The 5,752-nt window shown below is 41.6% G+C and overlaps 1 long non-coding RNA gene across 1 annotated transcript; it reads right to left on the bottom strand.

Moving 5' to 3' along the window:
• Window positions 1-1,465: 1,465 nt before the first annotated feature.
• On the bottom strand, window positions 1,466-5,335 carry LOC124230699 (uncharacterized). Its single transcript, XR_006886276.1, has 3 exons — window positions 5,285-5,335; window positions 2,438-2,596; window positions 1,466-1,596 (listed from the first exon to the last, which is right to left on the bottom strand). It is a non-coding gene; the product is annotated as an uncharacterized LOC124230699 (long non-coding RNA).
• Window positions 5,336-5,752: the final 417 nt, after the last annotated feature.

The raw sequence follows: 5,752 nt of genomic DNA, 5'->3' as shown, positions 1-5,752 counted from the left end.
TGGCATGGTGACGGGAGGGGAGGATGGCATGGTGACGGGAGGGCAGGATGGCATGGTGACGGGAGGGGGGATGGCATGGTGACGGGAGGGCAGGATGGCACGGAGACAGGTTGCACAGAATGGATTTTCCCCGGGGCGGGGGGCAGTGTGCAATCACAGGTTGAGACGTGTTTCCTTTATTGATGGGACTGATTTCATTTCTTCATCTGCTCAGTGCTTCTTGGTTACTCTTAGAATTGCCGGGTTTCCATATAATTTAAATAACACTATTTATAATTATCACTATAGTTTAAATCGAGTTACTTAAGTTTTCCAGATGCATATTTAGTGAGGACTTTTTAAAACATACAAGAGAGAAGCAAGGCACTAGCAGGCTCTGAATTCTTATTTTACTCGGGTTTACAGAGTAGATGAGAAGTGGTTTTACTGGCATATGAATGAAAACAGCCAGCACTGTGACAGGTGCCACTACCGCGCACTGTTCAATGCACTTTATATGCAGCAACCCATTTCGTCCTTACAGACGCACCCTCAGGTCAGTGTGTTATACGCCGGTTCCACAGAAAAGGAAGCTAACGCACACAGACACTTCCAAGTCATCCGGCTGGCAGGAGGCAGGGCTGGGGTCTAGCTCTAACCACTACATGACCTGGTGCTTCTAGTGCCATCTAGAAGGCCTGTGCTTTCTGGAACAGCCTGTAACCTGGGAACGTGAGTGGAAGAGTTGGGAAGGACTAGGTTTCCGCTCTTTGCTCTTTTAGGACAAAAAGAACACAGCAGGCGCACGTCCCGGCGTGCGCTTCTTCAGGCAGGCCGTGAGAACTGGGGCCGCGCTCCCTGCGGGGCGGCTGGGGAGCGCCTGCAGGAGACTGCACGAGGCAGGAGCCTCAGGGAGCGGGCGAAGGTGTTTGCTCTAGTACTTGTTTATCCTGGAGCATTTTATCAAAACGAACATCGAATCTCCATCTTAGCAAAATTTCAAGCAGGTCACATGCTTCACAGGACAGTATAAGAACAATTATTACGAAATCTCATGAATTGCTTTAAAACACAGTTCTGGTTGGTCTGATTCTTGTAAAGTTTCACACGCTTGCTGTGTACAAATTAGCTGACAATATTCAACAGGTTTAGGCTCAGCAGATCATCTGTTTGTTCACAAGGGGGCACGGAAAAGGAAAACGGTGTTGTCTGTTAGCATCAGAAGGAGCCTTTGCCTCACGAGCAATATCAAATTTAGTTACCTCCCAAAAATGAAAGGTCAAATTACTTCCAACTCTGACAGGAAATGCAGGACATTTAGATGGTTTCTGATCACTGAAGCCATTCAATGGATACTGAATGGGATTAGTTGTCATAACAACAACAATAATTATTATTATTGTTATATATTTTTACAAATCACACATATGACTCACATAGTTAACACTAGACAAAGAGGCCCCCTGCCCTTCTGGACACTGTTAGGAATTTTTCATAGTGTGGCGGAAGCAAACAGGAGGATCGTGAACACTGGCTCTAGGTGGTCTTGGTTTCTGTGAGGAGAAGCCCAACTCCTGAATCGGTGACCTTCCCTGTGGGGCTGGGACACACTTCCTTCTGCAAAACATGGATGTGCTTACATGTTTGAAGCCTGCGTGGGAAGAGAAGGCATGCATAAACCAGCGCAGGCTTTCTCAAGGGAGCTCTCAGTAGCTGATTCAGCTGGAAGGTAATTTATGCTAATAAGTTCCTAGATTTCAAAGTGCCTTTTTCTTATCACACTAAAACCTTTTAATTTGGATGTATATTCCTTAGTCTAAGTGGTTAGAGAAATTTTCTGTCAAAAGCCAGAGATACAACTGGCCCTGTCTAAAAAGGAAAGGAAAAAGAAATTATATTTCAGAGGTTTGGAGGAGGGGAAGAAAGATCGATGCATGGCTTTTAAATAATTTCCTAAGACATAGTTCTTGATTTCACACACCACTCACTTCTAGAAAAGTCTACCATAATTTTAAGATGGCCACATTACTTGGAGACTTTAATGTGACACGGCGTTGACAGTGAAATGTAGCTGGTTTCATTGAACTGTGCTGCACGAGGCGGAAGTACACCAGACTGAGCCGCGGGCTCAGGTTCTAGTCCCAGCTCTGCCACCACCTAGCTGTGTGACATTAATCAAGTCTCTGACTCACTGTAGGCCTCAGTTTCTTCATTTATCAAACTACATTAGTCATGCTAGTTATACCAGATGATCCCTTACTAACCTTTTTGGTGGCTTTCAAATTTACTTTTTACTGTGACCAACAATAAGTACATTTTATGTTGTGACCCAGTCCACATACATTTATAGATTTATTCGTGAATGTTTTAGATATGTACAAATACACACACAGTGTGAGACATATGTTACACACTCATACATGAAATGAAACTAAAAATTTCTTGAAACCGTACTTACCCTTGCTGCCTCAGATGCGGCACGATAGTTTCCATTTCATCTCATTAACAAAACGCTGGTCAATTTCCACTAAGCTGGCTTCATGACCCAGTTTGACAATCACCGTAACTAGGCACAATCCTGCACCTCGAGGGACTGGCTCCCAGTGACTGCAGGTGACTGCAGAGGTTAATGGTTAAAATTCTGATCATTGAAAGAAAAATATAAAACTGTGTAGGTGCAGGCCCACATATTGAAGGAATAGGCGACAATTTTAGTGAAAAATTGTGACACACTAAATAAAAACAACCACTAAGTACAAGCTCTATCATGGAACTTACCCCTTTTTGTTTTTTTTTAAAAGATTTTATTTTTCCTCTTTCTCCCCAAAGCCCGCCGGTACATAGTTGTGCATTTTTAGTTGTCGGTCCTTCTAGTTGTGGCATGTGGGAGGCTGTCTCAGCGTGGCCTGTTGAGTAGTGCCATGTCCGCACCCAGGATCCGAACTGGGAAACCCTGGGCCGCCGAAGCAGAGCGCACGAACTTAACCACTCTGCCACGGGGCCGGCCCCATGAACTTACCCGTTTTAAGCTCTGAACTTGATAATAACTGAACTTTGGTTTTTCCTTCTTCTATAAGCAAAACTTTTTTTCAAATTCCTCTCATCTGTTAGACTGGCTTTTGACTCTTCGGTCAAAGGAACCCTAGTGTTTTGATAAATGGATCAGCTTCTCTTTATAAACAACCCCTTTTAAAGTTTCTGTCACTTTTGCTAGAGTATTTTAAAAGAGCCTTTGATTTCTTTTATATTAACTTTTAAAACCACGGTGAATAATAAAACAATTATATAACGTTTTCCTTCCATTTTGAAAACCTATTTTGAGGGAAGATACTAAAGAGTCGTCTAGTCCCTGTATCTTTTACCCGTCCTCAAATCCCCACTGGGCCATCTGTTGCAGTTTTTGAGTTCAAGTCCTGGTGTGCCAGGGTGTTACAGGGATTTCTGTGCCTCAGATGATGCTCGTGGATCCAGGGAATCATCAATATGCAGGGGATTCATTTAGGCTCCATCACACCATAATGCAAGGATGAGAAAACTGGATCTGATTCCCGAGCAGTGTTCCCTTTCTGGCTTTAATCACACATACTTTCGCATATAAGCGACAACCACAGGTTTTAACGGTATTTCCAACAGTTCAACCAGCTAGGGAATATTTCATTTAGATGAGAGAAATCTCAAAATATCTTTTTTAAAAGCTTACATTACAGAATAACCCCCTTTAGGTAATATTTCTAAATAGAAGATGATTATGGTTTGTTTGTATATTTTAAAAAACAGGACATAATCTCCATTCACTAGTTTATAATATATAACATAGAATGAACTTACCAATATAAAGATTGTATTCCTTCCATCATACTTTTCCCCTGGGAACTACTTATACAGATTTATAACCAATTCTAAGCAATTAAAATTGTGAAAGAGTTTTAAATCTGGCTTGTTTCCATTTGTCTTTTATTAGACCTTTGACACCAACCTCATCTGAGGGCAACTATGCACAGAAAGACTGGAGGCCGCTCGTGGGCTCTGGGAGGTTGGGTCACTGGGACAGGAATGTGGCCCAGTTATTTGCCTTTGTGCTCTTGATCTGTATCTTGAAACTTTCTCAGCCTTATCAACTTTTCTAAAATCATCACTGTATCTCCATTGCTGACAAGTAACGCTCATCAATAACGCTTTGGATCTGCGGAAAAGATCCAGATAACTCCACTTACAGGTCAATAATTGCTGCATTGTGTTTACCGTTTTGGAACTTCTCCTCATCTCTCCCCCTCACCTTCGTTTTTTTTGCAATATGACATAAGCTAGTCTTCTTAGTACATACAGTTCCCACCAAATATGTTACACTGTTGAAGAACAAACAGATTTTTTTTTTCTTCAGAAAAACTTCTTTCTTAAGATACATGACTATTAGTTTCCTTTCCGATATCCAGGTAGGCACATTGCGCTATTCCTGAGGCCTTTTTTATACCATCCATGCGATCCAAATCAAACAGACCTTTAGAGGGTACTGACAATGACGTCTTCATTGACTATGATCGCTGCTACAGCTTTAGCTCCCTGTTTGCTCTGTAATACTGTGCCAAGATCTTGGCCTTTAGATGTTCCCAGAATCTCTGGAAACATTACTTATTTGTTTGTGAGTATAAACTTTAGAACATTTTTGCATCCACAACAAAATATGAGATGAACAAAGCAGTGTGGATTGTTTTCTTCAGGGTAGAATTATTTTCTTTACCTAACCATAGGACTTGGAGTCAGCTAGAAGAACAGAATTTTAAGTAATACCCCACATTTGTGCATTTATAAAATATCCCAGAATTAAAACAGAGTAAAAGGATTTGCTGTAACAGGATCTTTTTTTTTAACGTTTGGTATTAAAATTTTTTCTGATTATTAAAAGTATTAACATTTTTAAATTCTGAGGGATATTGTTGGGACCTATGATTAAGGACTCACATTGTTTGACTTTTAAAATATAAATTTAAAACACTGCTTTTCATATCCTTGCCTGGTGACTTAAAGAAATCAGCAGGGTATCATAAAATACTCCTAGTACTCATAATGGCTTTAATTAAATATCATAAAGGCTAACATCATGGTTCTATCATAAGAAAATCCTAAGAATATGGACAGAAATAACTTTTCACAATTTCTATTTGAAAATTTCAAGATAGTATCCTAGTAATTGATTCCCTTCTATTTTGGCTGCATTTTGAATAATAGAACAAAAGTATTTTTTAAATCATGGCCCCTTTGAACAAACAAAGAAAAGAAGAAAGTCAATAACAAGAACCACGCATACCTCCCATCAGGAGAACAGGGCTGGGAGGTTTGTCAGAGAACGCGGGCCACATCCCTGTCTCCACCACCCTGCGGTGCGCACTAGCCTCTGGGCCGGACAGGAGGCCACGGCAGCCTGTGGAGAGGCAGACAGTTTTGCTGGCTCCCACTTGTTCCTCAGGCCAAAGTCCAGGCAGAAGTTGGCCTTATGGGGTTTCTGTCGTCCTGCCAACACACGGCACTCCAGGGACACTCCTAGGAGAAAGCTGGCCAAATCCTGCATCAGAAGTCACCTCCTTCACGTTCTCTTCCATGGCGGGGCTTAGACTACAGGAGACCCCTTCTGCCAGATTTTGTGGTGTTTGTGCACTAGCCAAGGAAAAGTAAGAGAAGGAAAAAGAAAGCAGCTTGTTCAACCTCACAAATTGAAAGGAGAGAATTCTTCAAAGTAGTTGATCTGGGAATGAAGCCCAACATTCCAAAATCTCAG

Source organism: Equus quagga, chromosome 20, assembly GCF_021613505.1.
Source record: "Equus quagga isolate Etosha38 chromosome 20, UCLA_HA_Equagga_1.0, whole genome shotgun sequence".
Taxonomy (NCBI): domain Eukaryota; kingdom Metazoa; phylum Chordata; class Mammalia; order Perissodactyla; family Equidae; genus Equus; species Equus quagga.
This window is presented reverse-complemented; position numbering and strand designations above follow the sequence as displayed.